This window comes from Sylvia atricapilla, chromosome 5 (genome assembly GCF_009819655.1).
Source record: "Sylvia atricapilla isolate bSylAtr1 chromosome 5, bSylAtr1.pri, whole genome shotgun sequence".
Classification (NCBI taxonomy): Eukaryota; Metazoa; Chordata; class Aves; order Passeriformes; family Sylviidae; genus Sylvia; species Sylvia atricapilla.
In genome coordinates this window covers 54,374,421-54,393,611 of record NC_089144.1, presented here as the reverse complement: position 1 = coordinate 54,393,611, position 19,191 = coordinate 54,374,421, and positions in this window count along the sequence as shown.

Here is a 19,191-nt window from a genome sequence, read left to right as displayed (position 1 = left end):
TCCACTGACTTGAGGGGATATTTGTTACAGGAATGTGATGCTCTGACAGAACAAGCCATTTTCAGGGAGCAGTCCCAGCACTTCCCACATTTCTAATGGTGAGCTCCATTTGCACTTCCTTTGCTGGATAGAAATGTAAGGTAGGCCAAACCTCATGGACATCACCTTTTCTTAGACATAGGAAAAGGGAATACAGGTTACCTTGCCCCTGATGAATAACAGCTGTGTTAATTACCCAATACAGCCTTGCCCCTGATGAGTCACAGCTATATCCAGTAAAGATAAGTGTGATAAAAGGGAGTGGGGTGGCTGGTGAGAGGGAATTATGAAGGAAGAGGAACCTTGAGGAAAAGAGAACAAGAGAATTATGAAGAAGGATCCTGAGGAGAGAGAATCACTGTTGTGAGGTCAGTGTGGGTATGCAGTTAGAGCCTGTTGTTGGAACCTGCAGTCACAGTCTAGCTGGGTAAAAGGCTGCAGTCAGAGTCTGCAGAGTAGTGTATGCAGTCAGAGTTTAGCAGGAAATAACCAGCAGGCAGAAGCTGCAAGAGAAACCTACAGCAGGAGTTGCTGCAGCCAGAGTTAGCGGATGGTTGGAGTCAGGATGGCTGAGCTGTAAAGAGGAATAAACCAGGACCCTTTTCACACTGTGATAAACCAGAAGTCTGTGTCTTGGCTTGTTTCTACTCTTTAACACGAGGGCTGCTGCAACAGATACCTGCTTCTGGTTACACACCAAGTTTGGTACTTACTGTACCTGGGTGTCTTTGGTTTTGGTGGTTTTTAGCCCTCTGTATCTATTTGGGTCATGTCAGCCAGCAGCCAGCTTCAGAGGGGCTGTTGCCATGTGCAGCCTGAGCAAAGCTCTACATTTAATTATTGCAGCTGAAGCTATTATGCTTGGGAATGCATTACCTCTCTCAAAGTCCCCATAATGTCATTTTGATGTTTTTCTATGCTATTGATCTACCTCCCTGCTTTGTGCAGCTTTGCTGAGCTGACAGAGAATGTCAGAGCTGTCTTGTCCAAAAGCACTGGGCCACTCCAGCCGTTCACAAGGCACTGGGCATGTGTTTGAACAGCTCTGTGGATGCCTGTTTGATGTGTGATGTGCATCCTCCCAGGGTTTCACCTCGAGCTAATGCCAAGGTTCTACTCTATGATATGGAAATGCCAAGGTAATTTCATGCTTTGTAAAGCTCTATGAATATTTTTAATTATGACAAAAACACCGTGGAAATGAAGATTGTTCTGGGTTCCGTTGTTGCATGTAGTTTTGTGTGACTCTAATTTCATAGCAATTTAGTTCATTTGGCACTTTGAGATTTGTGGGTTGTCTGGAAGCATAAGAAAGTGAACCTCCATATTTGTCATGGGTTTGATAACCTTGGCTAAGCTAATGTGGGCATTCTTTTGCACACTGCTACCAGTAATGGAGTTTTTTTGGTTGGTTTTTTTTTTTTTTTTTTTTGTCACCCACATCTTAAAGACTTATAGTCTTGAGGCTCTGAAATGCCTCTGAAGTACAATATTTCCCCACACTCTTTCAGTAGTATTCTGTGCTACCCTGTAAGGACCATGTAGGTCAGGGCAGAAGACAACATGTTCGCTAGCCTTTATCAGCTCAGACTTTGGGTTCTCTTCAGAATCAATAGGATTTTACAAGGATTTTACTCCTTTCTGCCTGGTAGTAAACTCGGGGCATCAGATGGTTTCCTTTAGGACACAGGAACTGAAGGCAGCAGCTTAGGGCTCAGCTTTGCTAACTCCTTCTGACAGTACAGCTACCTGACTGCCTTGCTCAGCTCTGCTGGCTTTCTTCTCATTTCAGGGCTCCAAGGTATCAGGGCAGGCAGGGCAAACCACAATCTTGGCATATTTTCACACTCTGCTCTTCCTCTATGAGCTGTGAAGGGGTGGAAGTCGTGTTAGGAGACACGGTTGGCTGCCTGATCAGATTAGATTGCTTTCCAAAAAATAAGGCATCCTATGTCTGCTGAAGTAAAAAATGCAAATCCTGTTAGTGTGAGAGTGTGTTAGCTCATAATTGATGTATTTGACATATTAGTGTGCTAATTTATGTAAACTGGGTGGACTGTGGAAGATGATAATGAAAAAGGGAAGAGGGCTATTTTTATTTACCATATTTAAAATAGGTGTGTAGTGGGTCTACAAATGGAGGGGGAATTTTATAGCTATGTTCTAACCCTTAAGTTTCAAAAAGATTTCTCTCCCCCCCTTCCTAGTCTTGGCTATCTTTTAAGTACTCTGGAATGAGCCCACATATAGTGTACAGGAAGGCAGAAATTAAAAAAAAAAGCATGCATCATTCTGTTCTTTGTGTTTAACAATCTTTTAGACCCCTGAGATTTTGAAATGCTAAAGACTGAAGTTAAATAACAAACATTTTTGCCTTAGCTGGTAAATCTACAGATTTTCTTGCTATTTCCATATAATAGGTAAAATTCTCTTAAATCCTGCCAACCTGCTTTTCTCGGTGATTAGACTACCTGACTGTGCCAGTAATATATTTGCTGAATCTTCTCTTTTCTCTCTCTCTCTCCTTTGAATGAAATTCACCCCCTAGGAAGTAAATTGTTAGTGAATGAAATGGGTTTTTATGAATACATTTATGATTTCCAGCGATTTTCCCCATTCTCACATAGCTGCAGGCCCGCTTTCCACACGGAGTTGCTTTTGAAATTGTTTACTCTGAGTGCCCAGTAATTGGCACAATTAATCAAACGGTGTGACCAATTGCTTTAGTCAGGTCTTGTTGCCTAATTGATCAGCTGGGGTTTTTTGATACTATAAAAATATATCCAAAGTAAAAAGGCTGCTTAGGTGCCATATGGGAAATGGGAGTGAAAAGGCACTGGTTTAAGGCATGCATATTTATATTGGGGTATGGTACCCCCATACCATGGAAAGAGAAAAAAAACTCTGAATAGATGGCAGGGAAGAAAAGGACGTTATCTGTGCAGAATTTTAGCTCCTACTGTAAATTTCTGGGGAGAGAAATGTTTCCTGTAACTATGACTCAGAGTTCTGTGAATCAGTAGAGCCTCTGAGGGTCAGAGGAAGTCGGTATATTTCAGAGGTGAAAGGTGCTAAAAGTCTGTGGCTGACTGGAGCCAAATTTTTCTTCTGGATATTTTTTTTTTTTTGTAATAAAAAGACCGGATGGTTCTGCAATGTAAAGTATAGTTGAATCACTGAGAATTGCCTCCCAGAAATGTCTGCCCATCTTAAGCAGAAAAAAAAAAATCACTTTTTTTCTACTTGTATGGCTGTAGAAGTTGCTGAAAACATTCAGAAATTCCCAACCTGCCTCTTTCCCCTGTGTGAGTGTGCCTTTGGCCTGCTTAGATCATAGACAAAAATGGAGAAGCAAGTTCCATCTAGAAGGAAACACTGAGGACGCAATACAAAATAAGAACAGTTAGAAACTGCAGTGATTTTTTTTTTCCCAACCAAAAATAAATGATTTCTGAGACTGGAGAGAGAACTGTAAGAGTAAAAGACATTTTGATAACAGGCAGGGCTAGTCAAATACTTAATAGCTCACTCCAAAGGTAAATATGTGAATATTTTTAATATAGAACTTTGTTCACAGAACTCAATCTGTTTCTTAGGCATCCTGTAGCATCCTGATACCCTGGGACAGATAAATGAAAGTGGTATACACTGTTTAAATGTTAAATAATCTCATTGGCCTTGAGAATATATTTATTCCTTCCTATCTGAAACAAACAAACACCGCCCCACAAAAACCAAGTCAGTGCCTCTCCATACCCCATTTCAGTACCAAAGGAAAGACACAGCAGACAAAAAACTTTCGTATGGTTATTTATGAGGAAAAAATTCAATGTCAGACAGATTTCTGACTTCTTTAAAAAGGGAAATGACCTTTTGCAGAATAGTTCACTGCTTCTCCTGCACTGAAAGATTAATAAGCATCTGGAAGTTGATCAGGTTGCACATCTGAAGTGTGTCAATCATTCTTGTTATGAAAAGACAGATTTTAAAAAACACCTGACACCTTGTTTGTTGGGGGGCACACTTTTGAAAGTCACTGGGTCTGTACTTATCAAACTGAAATCTAAGATAAATTTGCACTTGAACACCTAAGTGCCAACTCATGTACATTATTCTAGACACCCTTTGCTCTTGTTTTTGTTATTGTTTTATCCACTGCTGTCATTGAAATGAGAGGAGTTTAGGTGAGAATACATTTAAGAAGAGACACTTTATTCATAAGAGCATTTGTCACTGAAAAATAACTTTGCTTCAAAAACTTCATGGACCAGGATGATTTCTACTTAGAGTAGGATTTTTTATAAACCTCCTTTCATGCCACACTTACCCAGGCTTGCTGAGGCCTATAAATCTGGGCTTATACTGCAACTAGGAATAAATGCTAATTTACAGCTTTTTTCCCTAGTCCAGGCAAAGTTGGTAGATCTGACAGAATGTTGCTTTGAGGTTTTCAGAGATAAGGGGAAGAATTTACCATAAACCTTAAATCAAGTCCATGTAAGCTACCAGCAAGAACACTGGTACAAACATTTGAAACCATGAAACATCTTGATTTCTATTTTTTTCTGAACACCTAAGGTCATCTATGGTAATTAACACTGGTTTAGTTAGAGTGATACATTCATTAAATTGCTGATTAAAGCCAACACCAGTGTTTTAATTCATCGGGTCATTAAATAAAGGTAAAGCTCTAACATTGTAACTAACATAACCATCAAGGGGTTGATGAGCTAGTTAAAAAATTCTTGCAACTGTGTTTGGTGTGGAGTACTTGTAGGTGGTGCTCTCAAAGCAGGAGAGGATTTTCTTTAAATCATTTTTTGTCTCCTAGGGCTGTATCCTATAATGTCCTGAAATACCCGATCATAGCATACTGTACATCAGAAAATAATTTCTGCCCAGATTTTACGGTAAATTTAGAGAGTAGAGACAGGACCCTGTATCAAAATACCATTTTATGCCCTGTGTACTCTAAGTTCTCTGCTTCCCTGTGATTCTGCCAGCTTCATTCAGAGAAAACCAAGGTCCCTTAAGGCTGCTCTGATAGGTACCCACTGCAGCCCACACTTTTTCATAGACCAAGAAAAAAATTAGGATATCTTCCAGGTAGAACAGATCCCAAAGGAAAAATGAGAGGTGTTTGTAATGCAATGTGATCTTGCCATGAATCCATGCTGTAATGGAGGAGTTGAGCTCCAGTGATCCTTGTGGGTCCTTTCCAACTCAGGATAGTCTGTAATGCCCTAAATGACCTTTGATGAGTTCTGGGAAAAGGTGGCGGAGATCCACAAGTGTCAGTTTTATGGGAGTGAAGGGAAGCTTTCCGTAGAGTGAAGGACTCTGTGGTCAGTGAGCTGCTCTGTGTTTCAGGAGCTCCACAAATGCAAAGGTCAGGGCTTTCACTGAATCCTTGCATAGCAATTACAAGGACTGTAATTAGGAATATGTTTCAGCTTCTACTATGTCAGCAAGGGTTTTTTCAGGTTTCTGGAATGTAAAGAAGAGAGAGGGGGGGGGGAAATTTAGTTCATATCATCAAAATCCCAATATCTGAGTCAAAAAAAGTTGTGTTTGACTGCAGAACAAATGTTCCCCATCTGAGCCCTTCTTTTCTGATTTTTTTTTCTCAAATGCTTGTATGTTTTTCATCCAAATAAATGAAATTCCAAACTGTAAGATATTTTGCTGAACACTTCCTTTCCCCCTGGGCTCACAGGGGGTGGTTATAGAGCATCAGTATCTGTCTCTAACTTACCACTTACAAATTACCCAGCTTCTTTTTCCATGAGTACATAAAAGTTATCTCATTGTCTCTATTTTTAAAGCTTTGCTGGTTTATTAATAGGCTGGCTGGTTTTATTGTTTAGTTTCTAGAAACAAATAAGGGTGACTCTGTTTTCAGGGGTCCTCATCTTTTTTTCCTCTGCTCTGTATTTTATTTTTTTTCTGAAGGATTAGATTCTATTTACAGATTGGAATCTTTCTAAGCACTGGCCCTTTTTGAAAAAGTTGGGTAATGCTAGGCCTCCATAACTTAGGGAGGATGGAATCCTTAAATTCTCTTGGCTGCATTTTCCTCAGCTTCAACAGCCAGATCAGAAAACTTCGTTATCTTGGTACTTTATTGAAGATTTCATTACAGAAATATTTCTCACCTCTTTCAGCTATTGTTCACTCCCTTTGATTCTGCTAGTGTTGTCCTGAGGCTAAAATGCTGCTAGAATTTTATACTTTTTTCCCTTTTAAATATCTTTAATCTTCAGCCTTGCTTATGCCATCATCATTTTAATGTCTAAATGTTTGTAAATAAGTGGAATACTGGAGGAGAAATAAGCATGAAATACAATCCTAAGGACAGAAATAATTAACTATTTAAGTTCAATTTACTTAATAAACAAGAGGTTCCCAACCTAAAGTAGTTCCCAACCGACCTACAGCTCTCAAGTACTGGCAACATTTTAGTTTCCTGAAGAAATTCACATCTTTGTCTTTCAGATAACCTCTCTTCATCCTAAACCTGAATACTGAAGGAAGATTAGCTATAGTTAACCCCTTGCACACCAATTTCAGATAATGCTTCAAACATTATCAGCATGGCGAGTACCCAAGAGAAGGCTGTGTCCTTCACTGGTAGCATTGAATATGCCTCTAATGTCCCCAGCTTCTTATAAATGAACATATGAATAGCAATTGCCTTTTGGATTTCTAAATTTAGGCTTTGTGCCAGTGTCTACACGGGGCCTGAATTTCTCCTTCGCTTTCTGGATTAATCCCCAGCAAGTGTGGTAAATCTTTGCTCAAGGGCCCATTTCAGTACAAAATAAGCTCATCCCTCTCTGGCTTTGGCCACTTTGAAACCAAGCTTTTGTTGACTGACTGTCCAAATTATAAGGAAATCAAAAATATACCATGTATAAGCTGGGCAGGGCTCTGAAACACAGACTCATTATTGTCCAATTTAGCAGTGCTATCAGAAAACAGCTTTGCAATTGTTCGGTTTAAAGGACATTCCCACAAGACAATGATGGTGTTCATCTTGCCTAAATGACATAGAAAATCTGAAAACCATCCCAGAATCTACTTTCAGCCACTAGTTTATTTTTTTGAAGGAAGAGTGAGATGGTGGCCTATTACTCTAAGTAATGGCACTACACCTAGATCCAAAGTTGCCCTGAAGTTCCACGGCCCAGACACTGCTGTTTTTTACACTTGCAACCCTATTTTCTTTGATCTTTGTTATAGCTCTGATAGTGCTACCACGGATGCATCCTAATTTATCCCAGTGTGAGTGAGAGTGTGGTCTGTGACAAACTAGATTCTCAGGTAGTCTGGTCACTTTGGAAAGACTCTCTTCATCGTGGTGTTCGAATGGGGAAGGTGTTTAAGTAGTTAGGGATTTTGTTTTAGTTCCTCAACGTGTTTTCCAGAGGGCTTTGTTTTGTTTTTTTCTGGGCACGTCATCTTAAGCCAGACTTGCTAAGGTGTTTGGAGACGGCTCTGATTAACTTGCAGGATTGCTGGGTGAGATCTGGGGGAAAGACACAACAGGGGAGGTGACCTCAGTTTGCTCGTTGTACCCCTCACATCCCTGTGCCCGAATATCTTGTGGGACAGAATGAGTTCTCCATCCCTTGCAGGTTCAGCCCTGCGCCTTGAACATTTGAAGAGCTGTCCACACGCTCAGCCCGGCTCCTGAGCACAGCCATAGGGACGTTCTGCCTTGCTGCCGGTACCTGGTGGTAGCTTCAGGGCAGGGTCCGGCAGCTCCTTTCCCTGCCCCACCAGCCGATCCCCCGGGGGACGCCGGCGGCATTTCTGTCCCCGATCGCGGCGGGGCAGGGAAGCGGACACTGGGGAGGGCTTGGTGTGGAGCAGAGGTGAGGACGCCTTTCTGCCCGCCGCCTTGTGCTCCTGCCCGCGGGGAGCAGATGCTGCGGGAGAGGGGGGCCGGGGGCAGGGCGGTGCGGGGGGCGAGGGCGGCGGCTCCCGGCTCCTGTCTCCCCCCTTCGGCTCCCATCTCCCGGCCCTCGCCTTCCGCCGGGGGCTGCCGGCGCTCCCGGAGCCGGCGAGCGGCGCGATCGCCCAAACTCCTGGGAGGGGAGACACCACCCGCCGCCGCCTCCTCTTCCTTCTCCACCTCCTCCTCCTCCTCCTCCCCTCCCCGCCGCAAACCCCAAATAAAAGGGGCGGGGGGCGGCAGGATGCGCCGCTCGGAGGGGAGGTCGGCGCCGCCGCCGGCCGCCTGATGCTGCCGCAATTCGCCATTGCCGGGCACGGCTCGGAGCCGAGCGGAGGGAGGCGGGGGGCAGAGCCGGGGGTCCCGGGGGCACAGGAGCTGCAGCCCCCCCTGCCCGGCCGCCCCCGCAGGCCGCGGCCGCCGTCCTCCCCGATGCCCGACCGCCGCCGGCGGGGGGCCCCGGGGGCCCGCTCCTGTCTCCTCTGGCTCTTTGTGTTGCTGAAGGTAAGTGCCGGGGAAGGGGAGGAGGTGCGGGCCCCCCTCCCGCGGGCCCCGAGCATCCTCGGCGCCGCCTTTGTGTGCCTGCCCGGCGGGCCCGTGCCCGCTCCGCCTCTGCCGCGCCGGCCGCGCTTTGTGCTCCCGGGGGCAGCGCCGGGCGCAGCCCTGCCGCCGTGCCCCGGGGCGGGATGCGCTCCTTCTCTCTCCCCGACAGCCCCCCGAAAGTGCCGGCTGCCCCCCGTACTGTCCCCCCTCCAGAGAGATGCGGTTGTGGCGACCCGAGAGGGGCGAGGCGGGTTTTGGGGAGCGCTGCGCTGTCCTTCAGCACCGCCGCCCGCTCCCTCCGGGCACCTCGCACCTTCTCCCCGCCACGCCGCCGCTAATGAAGATGCCGCTAACAAAGAGGCGGCTGCTGAATCGTGTTGGGTTTGTCGTGGCTCAGCTGAGCAGTTCTTTTCTGATCGGCACGGTGCTGTTTCAGCCTCAGCCTATCTTCTCGGCAGATTAATTTTCCAAAGTTCTGCCTCATACCGCAAGCTTGGTTTCACACGACGGTTTTTATCTCTACACTTTAGCTCATTTAATGGTTTCTTAAGTGTATCTAATATGCTTCGTGTAACTTCTGAAAGAAAATGAATGTACTGCCCAGGTGAATACTGCCGGCTGCAAATGTCATTGCCCTAAAGAACGGAGCTCAGCACTACTAAAACTTTGTTGTATACTTGTCAGTCACTGCTAAGCAGAGCTCTGCAACTAAGGACCTGACCTTTAAGATCCTTATAAATGTAACGTTCTATGGAAATTATCAGGACTCCCTGTGTGAATAAGAGTTTGCAGGATCATGTCCTAGAACAGCAGTGGTGTCGCTTCTAAAATTGACATTGCATTGACAGAACTATTTAAAGGGAAGCTTTCACAGCATCTGTTCACATATAGTAGTCAACTGTCAGCTGTCTCATTTTCATAACTGCTGAAACATACATTTATGCAAGATAAAATGCTAATATAGAGACAAAATTTTGTTCTATGGAATGTGGAAATTAAAAAAAAGAAAAAGGCATTGTGTCTATGGATTACTGATTATGGCCCAGTAGAAAGATGATGTTTCTAGTTTTTTCACAAACATAGAAGTGCACACAGTTTTAAGTAGCTATTTTATCCCACAATCAGAGAATGTACGTTACTCTATGTCCTGGCTTTAAAAGAAAAAAAAAAATTTAAGTATGTGTTTTTTCCTATCATTGCTGTGGTAAAGCAAGACAGAAAATAAGTGGTTCAAATCTGTACTAAATGAACAATGAATCTCAAGTAATTGGGTAAGATTTGAAGGTAGCTAAGGACCCAGGTTTTTATTCTGTTGGAAAATGACCATCACTTCTCAGCTGAATAAACTTGGGACTGGGAGGACAAAGAAAGCTGATGAGCATTAGAATTTTATAGTGTAAGAGAAGGTAAAGCTGCAGCTTCAGGTAGAGGTGCATCAGTATCTCTCTGTGTGACTGGATTATGGCTTTGGTTGGATAACAAGCCCACTGTAATTAGTTGTCTTTGCATTGTTATTGGACACTACAATAAAAGAAATGAGGCTTCAGGAGATAGTCATATCTCCTGAAGGTTACAGGAGAGAAGCTAGGGAAGCAAGAACAGTGCTTGTTTTGGATCACCACAATAGGACCATTTTCCTGAGCCTGAAATTCACTGAATATTCTTCAAGATTTGTGTAATTTTTTTCAGTGACAAGTAACTGAAAAAAACTCATTTCAAGACACGGCATTTCCTCAGTTTAGCACTGTTTAATTTTACCAACTTTTTGAAGCAATACTAAGACTAACCAGGCTTGATTTTTTTAAATTGGTGCTTCACCTGGAAGTTAATCTTGTTGAGAAAGCAGTGGCATTGAACTGATGAGTCTGAAGACAGGCAAAGCTGATGGCTATGTGCTTGCTGTTTCACTGTTAGCAGCCCAAATGTCACTTGCTAAGCTGAATTTGCTTGATGTGGTCTCTATGCCCATCTGGCAATTTGTAAAATCATCACCAGACTTTGCAAAGCGATAAAGCTGCTCAAAGCACATTTTTCTCTTGTCTTCCAATTGTCATTATTTTGTGGTGTGAAGTAATAGTGCCAACTTTTTCCAACTCCTGATGCTCTCTGAGGCTGCTGGAAGGGTCGGTGACAAGAGGAGGTCAAAAAGGGATATTGCCCACTGCCCGTCATCTGCCTGATATGGTTGCCCGTGGGCTAGTAAGGTTTAGTTCCTTCTTTCACAGGGTGATGGCAATGCTTTCTGCTCTAGGGTAGGAGCACAGTATTATTTTTAGAAATACAGCAACTTGATCTTGAACCTTTACCATTCTCCTTCTTTTGCAGTTTGTTTGGTTTTTTTTGTTTGTTTTTTTTTATGTGATGCCTAATTTAGAATTTAGCAGAAGAAAGGCATTGTATGCGAGCTCAGACACCAGGATGGATTCACAGTACTTGTGAGAGGGGCAGGGCTGTGTGTTTTGCTTCAGAAAAGGCATCAACCACTCTGCTGTAGGAATCTCTTAAAATATTGCCATTTTGCAGTGGGTCTGCGTTCTCTCTTAGCTTGTTTCAGTCAGAATGGCTGGAAGGCAGAGTCTTCAGCAGCTTGCTCTGTAGTCATCTCATTTTGGCATGGCAAAGACAGGGCCTAGCACAGCCCAAAGGAAAAGCTGTACTTCAGCTAAATAAATAAGAATAAAAAGTAGACACATTCCCTCATTTCAGTGCTTGGTGATATGTTTCCTATCTTTTCTAACTGCAACCCAGAAACCTTCCCTTAGTCATGACTGAACTGAGCTTTGGCCAGCTGAAGTTCTTCTCTGGATGATATGCCTGATGTGTCAGATGTTCCATGCTCTTGGTAGCTTGCACCTGGGAGATTTAAGGTTGCTTTGTTGTATTATCTCTGGGGAAGAAGGTGAAGCTTAATTAGAAGACAAAAGCATCTTGAAGAAGCCAAACCTGATGCTGGGACATTGTTTACAACCTGTTACACCTCCAAGATGTTCTGAGCAAGGCTCTCAGTAGGAAAATAATGAGAAAACTAGTTATCACAGTGCTTCCATGTCTGAGCTAAATAGAAGCAATGACACTCTTCAGGAAAATTTTTCACTTATTTTCAGGAGACTGAGGTCTTTGTATATTAGCCTCTTTATATATGCTCTTCATTTAATGCATCTCCATCCTATTTCTTTCTCTTAGCAAGGACAACATTTTGTGTCTAGCAGAGTAGAATTTTGTCCAATGCTACATCAGTGTTTGTAGTTTGGCATCGTAATGAAGCCTCAATTCAGCTTTACATGGACCAAGGCATTCAAAGAGACTGAGGTTCTGTAAGACTTTATTCAGCCTGATCCAACAAAGGAAATGTGTTTCTGCTGGTGTAATTTTCAAGAATATCTACATCTTCAGATACTTCAGTACCCACTAGGGTACTAGGAAAGGTTTTTGTGAGGGAAAAACCTTTTTGAGAGAGAGACTGATTTCACAGCTGACAGCCCCAATGTGTCACTGCTGTTTTCTCCTGCTGGGAAAAGCAATGAATGCATAATTTGAATTTTGTTATGTAGTCCTTTTGAGATGGTGGCTGAAGCTCTTATTGAGAAAAGTTTTGTTTTCTTTACTCATGGTCCTGTTCTACTAGTGTCAAAATAAAATAAAGAAAGACCCAAACCTTACTTGCTAGCTTAGTTTTGTTTGCAAAACAAACAAGTGGGACGTGAGTGGGAGTTCCTCATAGTGGGACAGGCCCAGAGGTAAAAATCTTTTCTTCCTACCTACTCTGGGACTGTCCAGCCTGTATTGGAGAGAAAAGCATCCTCCCAGGAAAAGCAGGAACTTCTCTTTTTTAAAAAAGCTAGTTACGAATAGTCACCCTATGCTCAAAACTTCTTCGAGTCATGTTCTCCCTCATGTCTTCATTTTCATGGATGATACCTAGATCAGGATGATTCTGGAGGGCAAAGCCAAAGAAGAGGATGCTCATGCCAAGTCATGTTTAGAGAACTGCAATAGGCACTTGCAAAGCCCTCTCTGGCAGTGAAATAAGAGTCTTCCATTACCCTTTGGCAAGTGTCCTTGTGATGAAATGACAGGGGACCACTGAGAAGATATTTCGTGCCTGTAGGAGTTATGAGCCCCAGACTCAAAGTGCACAAGGTCAGTCAGGCAATTTCTAGGCTGTATCACCTCGGTCAGAAGCTGCGCTCAGGGGTAATCCCTCATCCAGGTTGAGATGGGCTGTGCTGAATACAGACTTACCTGTGGTGATCCTGTGGCAATTCATTAAAGGGCTCTTGGGCAGGCTGGCTCAACTTGAGAATCCCACTAATCTCTGCATTTCTGCTGTCACCACACAGAGCAATCCAGGCAGATCATTAAATGACCTTACAGAGCTTCAGAATGAATGCTAAACTGAACAGAGTCTTCTGTAAATCCATCTTGAGACTTATTTTACCAGACAGTCTCTGCTCTGGGGAAGGGAGCTTTTTTTTTACTTAGGCATGAGTCAGGAAAATAAATGTCAAAAAATAAACCTTTGAAAACAGGTCTGTTTGCTGAAGAACTTAAAAGACTCATAGCTAACTTTGATTCTAAGTATTCTTAAAAATTATTTGCCTTTGCCATTGGAGAAGTATGCATTTGTCATCCTGAACACTCTTATCTTCTGGTAAATTAGTGATTCCATTTTTGTTACTTAAAGTTTTAAAGATTCTCTTATTGAGACAAACTGAATTGGCTGCAACATGAAGAAAAAAAGAAAACTCTAATAAATATTAAGAATATTCTGAAATTTAAATCTTTACTCAGTTGAATACCTATGAGTGCACTAACATAAATTAAGAAACTGGTTTATTAAATGTCTTGCACATGAAAGTTGTAACTTCTTTTCCTTATTAAATTTCTATCAATGTAGAGTTGAAAAGGGGAAAATCTTTGAGAAAAATGTGGTAACATATGCTAGCTGCCACATATGGAGTATAACAGATGAACAGAAAATGGGAAATACTCAAAACAGAAAGGTTACCTTGCTTTTCATAGCACTCTGTAATCTCAAATGAATAGCAGCCAGTGAAGGGAGCAACTCTTAAGGAAGGAGTTTGCCATCATTACAGCAAGCCAAACGTGATGCATTCCATTTTTTGAACCCCCTCGTTCTTATGCTGGGAAATTTCAGGGGCTTTTAGAGGGAGTTCCAGAAATAAACTGATCTGCATGGTGTCTGGCTTGCCGTGAAGATAGCACATTGTATCAAGGCTGTGCTGGAATGAGTGTGGCAAGCTCTGCAGTCTCCCTTCTTGTTGAATGAATGTTTTTAGGGAAGAAATGCTGTACAGTAAATGTGGGTGATGGGAAAGATGGCTACACAGCTGACAGTAACAGGGAAGAGAGTTAGCAGGAGAAGTTTGAAGTATGTTGGTCTTGAGGTGGTAGCATGGACATGAGAAGAGAATATGTGGGATATTTGAATAGAAAACGTAATTTGGGGACAGCAAAATGGGAGCATGGTATTTAAACACAAGCACTGAGTGTTTCAGAGATAACTGAAGTAAACAACTCTGAGCTATTATTCTATGTCAGCCCAGAGATTTAACATGAGGTAGCTGTTTGGTAGATATGAACCTCTTGGGGGATGAAAATCCTAAATTCTTTTCTAAGCTCTCTGTAAAAACAGATAAGGTTGCCTGTCAATCTACATAGTTGTGATTTTGAAATGATTTGGCCTCAGCACTTTACTCAGCTGTTGAGACAAGGGCCTTGTCTTGTCACAAGGGCTTGAACAACTGTAGCTCCTTTGTGTCCTATAAACCTGCAGGTCCACAGGGTAGTTGTGTTGATTTCCAGCTATATCACAGGAAGGCCAAGTCTTTGGGTTAAAAGAGGTAGGTCCCAGTCTTGAATTTGTCAGTCTGATCAGCAACTCCTTTCAATAATTTCCTTGTCACATCCCCTAGAACCAGCTTGGAGGGGCTGTTCTTCAATGCTGAGAGGAGCCCCCAGAGCAGGCAGGCAGTCCCAATTGTCTTATTCCCTTTGCGTCATTTGCCTTTTGTCTTTTATCTGTACCACAGCTCTTCTGGATCATTTCCTATTTGTTCATATGGAAGTCATTTGGGCATGGGAAGTCTCCTGTCCTCACTGATCTATTAAATGAGAAGGAATTGTTTCATTCTGCTTACAAACAGCAAAGAAATGTAAAATTTGAACAAGGGAAAAAAGCCAACAAAACACTAGAAAAATCCCCATACACCCAAAACCCCAACATCTATTAAATGTGGTGAAGAACAGTACAGGGAATTGGGGAAAGGAAAAAAAAAAAAAAGCGAACACATGGAGCAAATGCTAATCGGTGTTTTCCTAAAATACTGCAAGGCAGATTTAAGGGGAAAAAATTAACATTTTCCGAGAGCAATGAAATTAATTTATTTATTATTTGCTTAGCGCTGCTGTGCCTAGCTTTGTTCTGTACGCAAAATACCTGCAGACTCTGCCTGGAGTCTGGAAGATAGACACATCAAAATAAGGATGCTCTAGATAACTTAGAAATGATTATCATATATGCCAGTTGCTGGTATTCTCCAAGAGCTGTTGTACCTTCCAAACAGAAGTCACAATTGTTTCCCCCCCAGGAGCTGAGGGTTTTTTATTGTTGTTGCTGTTTGTTACTTTTTCTTTTTTAAAATTCGGTATTGATTTCTACAGAATGTTGTTCTTCAGAGCTTCTGGACATTTACATCAGTTTAAAGCATCAAAAATAATTAATAATCAATGTGACTTTAATCCCTTCAAAGAGAACCCATTAACCTACAAAAAATGCTCTAACTCACAATAGTTTAATGAAAGTGAGTGCAAGCAGGGCAAGAGATGAAAGAAAGAAACATCACTCAGATATTTTCCTTTTTCAAAGGGAACTTGTATTTGAAACAGAGAACATAGCTAATATTTCACTGTACTCAACTTACTGTAAATTAGGAGGTTTGGGGGTTTTAAAATAATTTTCTTTCTCTAACTTGCCGGCCTAATCTTGTACTGGTATTTTCTTGAGTCATCAGTGTCTGCTTCTGAGGAAAAGATGATGATGTCACAAAATCAATATCAGAGGATCCTATACTGTAATCCCTTTTCAGGGAAGTCCATTAAATCAATGCCTCTCTTCTGTGAGTAATGACTGTAGAATGAAGCCCTCTAATTTTGCTGTGTGAAGGAATAAGCAGATGGGATGGGATTTTACATAATTAACTAGCAGTTATTAAATACAACAAGAAAAAATATGATGTTTTCTGAAGGAGAAATGAATGCCTAGTGAATATCTAAGTGTGTTTCAAAATGATCTCTGGTATAAAATTACTTCTCAGTTGCGTTGCAGAACAACATGTTAAACCAAAAAGGCTTTTTTATTTCCAAACCTTTTGAAAACTTACTCAGGACTCCATGGGCTTCGAAACCCCATCAGGTTTCCTTTAGCAGCATCAGGGGAAATAATGAAAACTAGAGAATGGCAGCATCATATGATGTCACCAGCATTTCACTGAAATTGGGGCACTCTGGGAGTAGAGACAGTAACTTTGCCATCTCACCTGTTGTTTATGTGCAGAATCAATGTCTGTTTGCTGGAACTAGAACTGACAGATTCCCTCTAATTCTTAGGAGCTATCAGAGAGTCTACTGTGCTTCTGGGAACGGCTCCAAAGCCCAAGTGAAGTCAATGGATGCTTTTATGTAGCTTTAAATGGGCTTTGGAGCGGGCTGCAGTGGGCAGAGCTGCAGTCTCAGCCGGGGGTTGCTCTGGGGGCTGATGTGCAGCACTGAGCCAGCAGTGACCAGCAGGGTGGTGGCCCTGGGCTCACTGCAGTGCAGCAGCACAAACTGCAGGCTGTGGCATGGGTTTGATTTTTAGGATCTGAAAGTCTGATAGCTTAAAGACACTCCCCATCAGATAAATCATGAGCAATCTTCTTGTTTAAGGGGTAGTTGAATTGGCAAGTGTTGGGGTGTTGTCATCCACAGCTGAAGCCAGTGTAGGAACTAACTCGAGTGCTTCTACTCTTTTCCTCCAGACAGAGCCATCAGTCTCCTCTTTCTCTTCCTCTGTTTGTTTCAAGGATGCTCAAATCACATTTCAACCTACAGCTCCTGTTGCTGGCATTGCAGCATTAACACAGACCTGTGGATGGATGGAAACCAAATTCCGCGTCAATATCAGGTTCTTGTATCTGGATCTGAAAAATCTGGCTGGTCTCTGCTTCTTTAACCATGGTACCAAAACCCAGTGACCGTCTGAGGCCTTTGAATTTCAGAACATAAACTCTCACCCTGCTCAGCTCAGGTGCAATCAGAACACAGCTGTTATTTCCTAGACTCTTCCACTTATATCTGTGCAGCTAACTAGAGACCAGCAGACTGCCATAGGTGTGATAATAGAGATGGAAATAACAGTTCAAAACATACTTATTTGACATGCAGAAATGAACCAAAATTTGAGAATTAATTTAAGGTCTGTGTCTGGAGTAATTCTTCTCTAATGAGCAAATGCAGAGCCAGTGATTATAAGTTACACATTGAGTAGGAGAAATGCTCTTGCTTGGAGGAACTCATGGTGAAGTCAAAGCTTTTGAATTCTTTCCATGAAGAAAACTGGATGTGTTCTTAGATGTCCATGCAGAGTAAATGTAGAGATTAACTAAGTACTGTCTGTTTCTTGTTTCTGCATGGACATATTTCTGTTTGAAACTTAAGAATTAGAGGGCTGCATTGTCAAAAGGAATTGACAATAGCGGTAAATAAATAGACTTTTGGCCCTTTGACTATAGTGCTTCACAACACCTTTAAATGGGATCTATATCATTATTTACTCCATATTGTAAATATTCCTTGAAGTATGATATTTAAGTTTGGGTGGTCTTTAAAAAATATTTAGTCATTGATGAACTGAAATTTGTAGGATCATTTTTGCAGTGTTGTGGCAACAAAATACCATGCAGTCGCTGTCACCCTGTCTGGTGGGATGGAGAGGATAATCAGAAAAAAAAAACAAAAAAGTGTGGGTTGACATAAGAAAAGTTGATATATGGGCCCCAAGCTCTGTGCATTGAGTCACAGCCTAATTGACCGACAGCAGCTTTTCCTGGTAGGCATTACTACACAAGGTGATGGGCAGCCCAAGTCAGGATGCCAGTAAGTGTCCAGGAAACAAATTCTGGAGTATCTGTTGCATGAATGTTCAGCTTAGAGCAGAGCCACAGTGCCTTCCCCATGGCCTCACCAGAAGGGCTGGTGTGACTGGAATAGTTGCAGATGACATTCTTTCAAGCACAAATAAAAGATGTTCGTGGACATTATGAGGTTAGGAGATAAAATGGGAAAGAAGCAGAAGCATTTTGGAACGTGCCACAGCATATCTAGCCAGCTTTGTCTGTTCCAGTTATGTGCAAGGATATTTTTGCATCCCTTCTGCATTTGATAGATAGTCTTTAACAAAGATGTGACTTGTTTGGAGACTGGCTTTTAGTAATGATATCCTGTAATGATTGTATGGGAACAGCTGATTGTTGCCAATATGTACTGTGAGTAAGAGTCATCTCCTGATCTGAGCATTTTCCATTTTTATCTGAAGCACTTTTATTTCTTTCTCCCCTCCCTGGAGGGAGGGATTTATTTCCATTACGAGTGCTGGTTATGTGATTAAAGCATATGAGAGCTGCTGGACTATCCCAGGTCCTGTCCATCCTTCTAGCTGGCTTTAAGCTGACAGCAAGGCTGGTATTGCTCACCACATTGCACAGCTGGATGGGTGTAGAGGGCAACTGCAGCACATGAGGAAAGGGGGAGGCAATGAGTGGCACTGGGGGTGTTGAGAAGCTGGCTCTTCAGGATTGTCCTTTGGTTGTCCTCAAATGGGCAAAGAATGTGGTGTGAAGGAGGGGCTCTGTGCCTCTCAGAGGGTCAGGGACAGTGTAACAGTTTGAGGTTGTACAGTAATTTAGGATGTCTGCAGAGCATCTGGTCTGAGCCTCTGCTCAGAGTGAGGCCAAGGAGGTCAGGGGCTCAGGGCCGTGTCCAGATGAGTTCTGAGCATCTGTGAGGATGGATATCCCACAACTTCTTAGGACCCTGCAGGAGAGGAATGACAGCCAATTAAATCCTTTGAAAGATCATGAATTGGGACACAAGTATGAAATTTTTATCAGCCTGACTGTTCCGTTGTTTTGCAAATACATTTTTAAATAATTTGGGCTATCCTTCTCTGTAGAATTTCAAACTCTGGGTTACAGTCTGGTTACAGCTTTTTGCTGAACTCTGCTTGTTTTCCTGCATTTATTAGTGCCTTGAAGCTTGAGCTTTAAATATTATATCAAGGATAAAATTCTTAGAGCTGCCAGTGTAAGAACACACCTTAATTATCACTTAAGCTTTCTGCAGAGTCAGGCAGGTATCTGCCATCACTGCACATTCTCTTCACAGGTTCAGAATTCTCAAGGAGGCTTTTTGATTTATTTTTTCCCTTTAATTTTTTTTTCTCCTCCATTTTTTTTTCCCTGCCTCTTCTGAGTTACAGTTCTGGGAGGAGAACTATGAGTTCATATATTTTACAAGGTTAGGTCTTAGGCATGCAGGAAAGCATTAAAACCTCACCAAGGGGATATTTGGGAGCAATATGAATTAAATGCTCT